Source organism: Limulus polyphemus, unplaced genomic scaffold (assembly GCF_000517525.1).
Source record: "Limulus polyphemus unplaced genomic scaffold, Limulus_polyphemus-2.1.2 Scaffold601, whole genome shotgun sequence".
Taxonomy (NCBI): domain Eukaryota; kingdom Metazoa; phylum Arthropoda; class Merostomata; order Xiphosura; family Limulidae; genus Limulus; species Limulus polyphemus.
The window spans coordinates 340,669-349,326 of record NW_013666211.1 but is presented as its reverse complement, the minus strand read 5'-3'; the positions used below and the strand labels follow the sequence as shown (position 1 = coordinate 349,326).

General features: G+C 31.1%; 1 protein-coding gene across 10 annotated transcripts in view; it reads right to left on the bottom strand.

The window, feature by feature from the left end:
• Positions 1-7,960, bottom strand: part of LOC106459403 (bromodomain-containing protein 3-like) — a 122,199-nt gene extending 114,239 nt beyond the window's left edge. For 8 of the 10 annotated variants that reach the window (XM_022385883.1, XM_022385884.1, XM_022385882.1 and 5 more), the window contains exon 1: positions 7,573-7,948. The gene's annotated coding sequence lies outside the window, so the exon portion shown is untranslated. Of the gene's footprint in view, positions 1-6,149; positions 6,385-7,572 lie in introns of all 10 variants that reach the window. The other 2 variants (XM_022385885.1, XM_013919020.2) reach the window with 2 other exon arrangements.
• Between the last annotated feature and the right edge of the window lie 698 nt (positions 7,961-8,658).

Here is an 8,658-nt window from a genome sequence, read left to right as displayed (position 1 = left end):
GGTCTGCAAGCAATGGATGGGTGGGTCCTCAGACTGTAGTTTCAAATTATACTTATCGAAGATTTGAATATATTTGTTCAGAAATAATGCATATACAACACATCTCTTTGATATAAGGAGCTTGTAAAAGCCTTTCCAATCAGAATAAGTTTCCTGATGATTTGGTGTCAGGTGTGTCCTGTACTTTCTCACTTGCCTTTCAATTTTGTCTACTACTTTCTTAGAGGAACTATCCATAGAAGATACAGATCCTTGCCCAGTAAACACACTGACAGAATGCCTTTGTTTGGAAGTTTTTTTTCTTTACATTTTTCTAAATAATCACTCTTTCTCCACTGATACCTATGACCTGCATGGAACAGACTTTGCTTTCACATGGATTTTTTTTCTACATCTTTTTTTTTCTTTTCATCATGTTTGGTTGCAAAGCATTACTTTAAAGGTCTCCACTACTCAATTAACCTCTATAAGCATTTTCCAAGAGACAGCCGCATGTACACATATGCTTCAGAATAGTTTGCATCTCTACACTACACAGATTCTCTAAGTTCTTGTTTCCTATTTGCACTCCAGTCCAAATAGTAGTAAATATTAGAAAGAACTTCATTGACTGATTTTGCAACTTCTTTGCTGCTGCCAAATGAAGGAGGTGACATGGACATCCCCTAATCACCATTACAGGGTTAAGTTTCAGAAAATAACTTGCAACTCCTTTTTGTCTCCCAATCATCACATTTGTGAAGTCAATGGGTAATGATACATAATCTTCCAATTTTAAGGACTTTGAGACTAGTTCTTCTTGAAGGAGTCCTGCAATATTCTCACCAGTTGAATTTTCAATTAAATTGAGATTAGAAAGTAATGCGTTTACTACCTTTTCCTTGTTATCATCAAAGCATGTCACTACAATAGGGTACAGTTTACTGTCTACATCGTTGCTGCCATCAGTAGACAAGTTGAAAGCCGTTGTTTTAATGTTACTCACAAATCACTCAGTTCCACTGCTGGCTGTTTCTCCAACTATTGCAGAGGTTTTGGTTCTACAGCATCCATATCTTTTAGTGATTTCCACAATGAGGGAGGTAAATAAACATTCAGCTCTGATTTGGTATTTGGTTTTATGAAAAACTAGTCCAGTTTATTAATTCCAGATGCCCTCAAACAACTTTGCAGGTGTTTAGTAGTGTTGAGGTATTTTTTTATGTAATTTGCACCTCCGTGAGCAATGGAAAAATCATAAACACAAATTTTACATTGTACATAATTCATATTCTTTGAGGATGATACAATATAATTGAACTTTTTTGAATACTCATGCCTAAACTTCTGCTTGCTATAAACTTTTCTTTTCTTGAGTCATTGGGGACGAGGCAGAACCATGTTTTATGCCATTTTCCTCTCAAAAAATTATCAGTACACCCTAAACACTTAATTACACTTTTTAATAGATTATGTCAAGCATTTGTAAGATTGAAATGTGAAGTGGAAATAATTTAATTATTTCCAAGAAAATTATTAGGAGAAAAAAAAATTGGGGGAAATAATTTTGGAATTTCACATAAAATTGTAAAATAATTTGTACAGGTGTAAAATTAATAAAAAAAATTAGAACAATTACATCTAAATTGTAAGAGTTGTCACTTTTGTGTTTACTTCAATACAAAATATTCAAGTTTTAGTATAGTAGTCTTGTAAAAATTTGTAAAGAAACTCACTGAATGCAATTTAATGTTTTTCAACTTGTTACAGGTTTTGTACAGCTTTGCATGTATACGTTTTCATTAACAACAGTTTATTAATAACAAAGTAGCTGTCACCAAAATTGTTGTATCTAAATCCAGGATTTCTTCTAGTTTTTTCTTCAGCCAAATGAATTTTTTTGCCACAGATTTTTTATATCAATTTTATATGTTAATTCTAACTATTTTTGATTCAATATTTTAGAATTGATATTTTGTCATTTCCTTATATTCATTTAGTGTAACTCATGAAACCAAATTTGAAAAATTTTCAAATTCTCATTCTGCACAGCTCAGAGGAGTTTCACCTATATTAGTGCACTTGTCAATGTTTTATAATTTTTCTGCCCATCCAAAAGAACTATTTTTGCTAAGAACTTATCACCCCTGTGAGTATATTATTCATTTATTGATTTTAAAATTTCCCCTGTCCTTTTCTGTTTATTTTTTGAAACCTTTTTTATGACATCAAATCAATAGTTTGATCATTCATTTACAAATGAAACAGTTATGAAAAAGTTATAAAGAAAATCTAATTATGATAGTGTAAACCGAGAATTAGACTATCAAGTCTTAGTAAATATACATAGGTTTAAGAGGATATTTTCTATATTTTTTATAAATGCTCCTTTTGTATATGGCTTGTGAAAGTATCTGTGTATTAAATTATATCTGTTTGAAAGCTACAGAAATTTTCTTCAATAAGAACACATCAGATAACTTGAGGTAAGGCAAGCTTACATGATTTAGACACGAGTTGAATGGATAACAAAGAAAACTATTACAAATTAAATGTACAATAAAGGAATGTATATATAGTACAAAACAAAGGTCACATGATTTGAAATTGGTTAAAGCTTAGTAAAGGTATCTTGTTGATGTTTGAAATTACTGTTGTATTTTTATTACAGTGGTTATAAACATGAGGATGTATTATTATGTTCATCAAATCAAATTGTCTTGAAATCAGATAAGCTTATTTTAGCTTAACAGATATGGTACCTAATGGCAAAATATTCTAATAACATAAATCCTTTTTCTTTTTTTTCTTTTTTTTTTATTGTTTGGATGTTCATACTATTCAAACGACATAAATGAAATTATCATATGTTTTAAATAATAAACATGTTTTCATTAGTTGTCAATAGATTTACACAAGATAAATGAAGAATTACTTCATATCTTAAAAAGAAGCAAAGAGGTGACATACTGATCATCTCTAGTCAACGTCAGCAACCTACAAAGTAGGAAATATCCAGATTATCACTATAAAAAATATATGCCAAAAGTTTTTGCCAAGATACATGTTTTCTAGCTAGAAAATATTTCTTTTGCAGAATGTGTGAATGGCAAACAGCAGATGATATTTTTTATAATAAATAAAGGGTAAACTAAAAATTAATTTTCAAAAATCCAAAGCTAGCTGAATATATGAAGATCAATGTCATTTTGGAAATGGAAGTTCTCAGAGTATAAACTAGAGAGCTTTCTTTCTTTTACTTGCTTGATGATTATACCACCACATATAGGAGAATGCATGTAAGAACACTATACTAGTCAACTGGTCAAATTTAATTTACGAACTAGATTAAGTAACATGCAAATACCAATAATTCCCCAGCTCTAAACAGGGGTGACACAGTGTCATCCTGCTACCCCATATAAGGTTAAGTTGGCTACAGCTCTTTTAATTGGCACCAATAGGGTTCTCTTACAATGCAAACTTACCGCATACAGCTATATAAATATTGCACATAGCAACAAATGTGTGTCATGTACATAAACAGCATGTTTTTACTTAACATATGAAAACATGATTATTGTTCTACATAACATAGTTTTAAACTATTTGTGAATAATTTATTTCATTTATATGGATTACCTGTGAAATAAAAGTGGTGTTCACTCTAATATAAACTAGAAGTTATGATGACATTATCAATAAATTATGAAAATTAGTATTTTCAAAGGTTTGTTCAGTAATGTGTCAGAATCTACCCTTTGTTACAGCCCCTAGTAAAAATTAAAATTTTTAGTTTTCCAAGAATGTAGGAAGACATAAAAACAAGTAATCAAAATCTCCAACAAGTATAAAAACATATCATAAGGAAATACTTTACTTTCAAAGCTACAAATATCCCAAGTGAGTATATTTGTACAAGCTACATGCTCTGCAGAGAGTTCATCTGCAAGTTTCAAACTGTTTCATCCAGTAGACTTATAAGACTTGCGAAACTAAATGAGTGTGATAAGTAGTACTGAAAATAGTGTTTTTATTGGTTGACGAATAAGTGCTGAAAAAGGAAATAGGATTTTATAAGCATGTGCTCAAATAACATCATTGTACACCTATGCCGCTAAATTCCAAATACCACTAAAGGATTACCAATATTTAAAGAATTGCAAAGTTTATTGTATTGGCATTGAACCACGTAATAAATATTGTGACAGATTCAAAGTGAAGTGTTGTTACTCTGGAAAAGTCTTAAGTCGATAAATTACACATCCTGCTGTCAGCATGAACATTTTCACTGATTGTAAGTGCAATGTAATTACTCTGAATTTTACAAGAAAACATTTTAATACATATAATCTGATACATTAGACATCCTGTTCTTGGAGCAGGGGTCGAGTTAGCTATCCGCTATCTTTTCATGCTTGCTTTGTTGCTATCAAGGGTATCATATTACAGTGGTGTCACAAACAGTCTACTGACACATGGTGCGATTTATTGCTTTATTTTCAGTGGGGTTCTACTTTAGTTATTAACAGTAAAATAAACACAGAAAATAAATGTGAAATGTTTTGCATGTTCAAACTCTTAACAGAAGTACTTTGAAACTTTATGACCAATGATAATGAAAAAAAGAGCACAACTGCTCATTTTATTTCTAATTTTACAACTTGTCTTTTCATTATACTTTGAAGATTTGTCTACATGCTGAAGAATCAAGTATATCTTTAAATAACTGATAAGATATAAAGTTTTACTGAAAACAGGCATTTGAAATGTACTTAGGAGGTTCTAGAAATTACACAAATGAAATTTGAGATTTTTGGGACAAAAAAAATAGTACTTTTAATCATAACATGAAAATCACTTCTCACTTGGACTAGTAACAAAACAGACTCGATATATTCACAAACAAATCTTTAGTAAAAATATTCCCTTAAAAAAAATCTAATTTTTTGTGTACAAAAGAATTGTAATGTTTACTAAAAGTCTATCAAATTTTGTGAAGATGTGCTTACTCTATTACAAGCTACGGTATAAATATTTAATATGTACAAATGTGTATAGAACTCGTGTATTTTATACCAAGCCCGCCCGTTGTGACAGGATTAATTTTTAACATCTTTTCATGTTATATGTTCTGTTTCAGAGTTATAGAAATATTATTCTATGAGAAGTTATCAGGTAAGAATAAAGAAGGTTATTATACTGTAAGCTAGGAAATCTGTGATGGCAAACTATTCAGATGATGCAAAATTCTTTGTTTGTATTAGTAGAATTATAATCCCACAAGTTAAACACCAATGTAGAACTTCTTAGTTATTGAAACAATTATTATAGAAAAATTGAGTTATCCAAAAATATAGTTAGAAAAATGTTATTTATAAACAGGAGTAAGATGCATGTTCAAGTTATGTTTCTTTTACCAATCAGTGTTTTACTCTAATTTCATGCTTCACACAGGCTAATGGTGCAGGACCAAACTCTCAGTTTTCAAGAATCTAATTAACTTATTTTAACGAACATAAACTCCACCAACATTAAATAAGTAATGTTTTATTAGATTTTATAAAAAATGAAGCAACAGGTGTACAAAATGTTCAAGTAATAACACATACAACAAAATGAAAGTAAGAAAGAAAATACATTAACCCCCCACATCTTTTCCTTGCATACATTTGCATTGCACGTGGTTAGTATTCTACAACTGATCTAGCAGGTAATTACAATAAGTAATGATACTGGATTCATTTTGAACTTCCCTGGTATATTTTGAATATCACCTGATTTAACAAAAATAAAAACTTTTTCAAGAGGAAAAGGTAATTATGAAACAAGCTGTTAAAAGAAATTATGAATGACCACATGTTACTGATTAAACCACTAACAAATTCATCATTTACAGTCCCATATATATATTTTAACTTTTCCAACTTCAGTTTAATACAAACACTAAACAAAGTTATATAATTATTTTTAAGCACTATATATTATCTATAAAGTGTGTACCAAATTTCATTCAAGTTAGTTGCTATATTAAGTGCAAGAATAGAAAGAACAGTGGTGATAGTGACACCCTGCAAGTTCAGAAAGGGTTAAATTCTTTAGTTCCCCAAACATCCTTCTATCTAACCTGTTTTAGTGGAGCCCACCTCTAACATATAATTCACCCTTACCCTGAAATCCATCCCATGGGTCCAAACAGCTCATCTGTTGCTCTAAGCATATCCCAGATAATCTTCATTTAAACCTTGGATCTTGCTAAGTAATTCATTCCCACATCTACCTGAGGGAACATGCCTAAATGGGTCACACATCTATTTCTCTCCCTTAACTTCTAAAGGAGTTGTCTCTTCTTTTTAAGCAGCTCTTCTGATTTACAGTTTCCATCATCATTCATTCCCACATGCACTACAAAAAGAGAATGCTCCTTGGTACCAGGAAAATTTAATTTCTTTATAACATGAAAAACATTCTTTCCAGCACAAAAACATGACCGTGTCTTTCACATAAGTATAAAAAATTAAGAAATATTCTGTTGTTTGTTTTCAAATACGGTCACAGTAAAGCAATGATTCAAGTCCCTGCACAACTTATATTTGTAGGATTATTAAAACCCATGTGGTTCCACACTTCAAACACTTCCCATTTGAAAAGAAAAAGCATTATTATTTTTTTAAAAAAAAGGTGTTAAACGTGTAAGAGCTAATACAAAAACACATCACTAAAATTTAAGGTTATTTTGTGTGCCACTGATTAAGTGGAGATTAATCACTCATACTCATTGTTGACAAGTTCCAAAAAATTGCAACCTAATTTTATCAAAACATCAGGCATTTCACTTTCAGTTTAAGATTGTGTATTTATTAAGAATTTTTTTTTTTTATTAATCATGTGAATTAGTTCCATCAGTAAGTCTACTGCAATTGTGCCATACCTCTGATATTGCAATTACAGAAAACGTTTTAATGTTTTTTGGTTTACTCCAACTTCTAAAGTAATAAATAAATAAATAAATAAATATATATATATATATATATATATACACACACACACACACACGATATGTACCCTAACACTAACAGAAACAACCTTAACGGTTAACCCTCGTGTATAACTGTATTCCGAATCGCAATGATCGTCTTTCGTCACAGCTTAAGCTTTCACTATTTCAGTGCATAACTTGAGAGTCGCACATACTGCATTTAATAACCAGTTTAGCTCAACGCGCGCCCTCACAGCTCGCACACACTGACAGTACACGCAAGTGTATATAGCAGGTTAGGCTTATATTTTGATCTTTCTTTGCCCTAACTAGACTAACTTGCTACCTCATCGAGCACTCAAAACTTCATTCTTGGACATATTATTACTATAACTGATTACTAGAAAACCACGATTAATCACATTTTTTATGTTTTTAGATGTGCTAATTAATTTATTTATATAAAACAGCTTTTGTAAGCGCAGTGAAAGTCAAAGACTTAAAACATCCATGATGGCTGTCCTTGAACGAAACGATACCAGGATACTGTAATAGCTTATAACATGTTAGTGTTTTGTTAGAAAAAACAATATTAAAAAATAATAGGACAGTACCCTTTACTGATGAACTCTGCTGTCTCCAAAAAGCCTTGCGGCATAAGATGGTCCTCGACACACATAATAATTCCAGATTTTGTGTCGAAGAAATGGACCTGTTAAATATCACTGATTGCGCACCATGGCAAGGACGCCTTGTACGCTAGAAGGTTCAAATTTATCAACGTCATTGGTTGGTTTAGACCACGTGACCTATACCTTCACAGTTTTGTTAAATAACTTGTAATTTTATAGTTTATTCGAAACTCGGACATGCTTAGAATGAATGGTTTTATGTCAATGTTTCAATTCAAACCGCTATGTTTCCCGCTAAATAACAAAAAATCATGTACATACTACTAACACCGCAAGCCTACCGCCTTGGTAGTTATGATTTCCAGATTACAGTGTTGTTTGTGCCGTCAACGCTTTTACGGTCACATGACTTCAAATATTTTGTTGATTACTTTATACTACTTGTATAAACAAATTATCAAATTTAGAAAATATTCGATTAATTTTTACAAGTAATTCAAATAAGTTATAACAAATGTTGTCCTTCTATTAGATATTTTAACCAATCCTTGGTATTCCCATCACTAGGTGAGAAAATTATGAGGGATCGCTCTTATAATTTTTAAACTTTTTGTAGTAGAAAAATACAAACACGTAGACGTTAATAACTATTTAGCAAGAAATATTTGATTGCTTGCGTATAGTCCATGAAAAATTACGGAACAAGTCCTACCACCCCTATCCCATAATATACCCTAACCTTACATTTCGTAGCTAAATGAAATAAGTAAATTTTGCGAAATCAAACTTGACCAACAAAGAGCCAGAACGGTGCAGTCGAGGCAACCAAAGGTCGGTAAATTTCTTTGTGAGCCAATCAAAATTAAGATCATTCATGAAATGAATTCGTGGCGTATTCGTAGAATAATTATTGGTAAAAATCAGTTAGATTAACAATTTCTAATATATAGAAAAGCCAGTGCGTTTTAGTAACCCTACGTTCCAATAATGGCTTTTATGCCATGTTGCTTGGCAACAAAAGTATCACCTAATATTGTTATTAATCTATGTACTGAAAATAATGGTTGG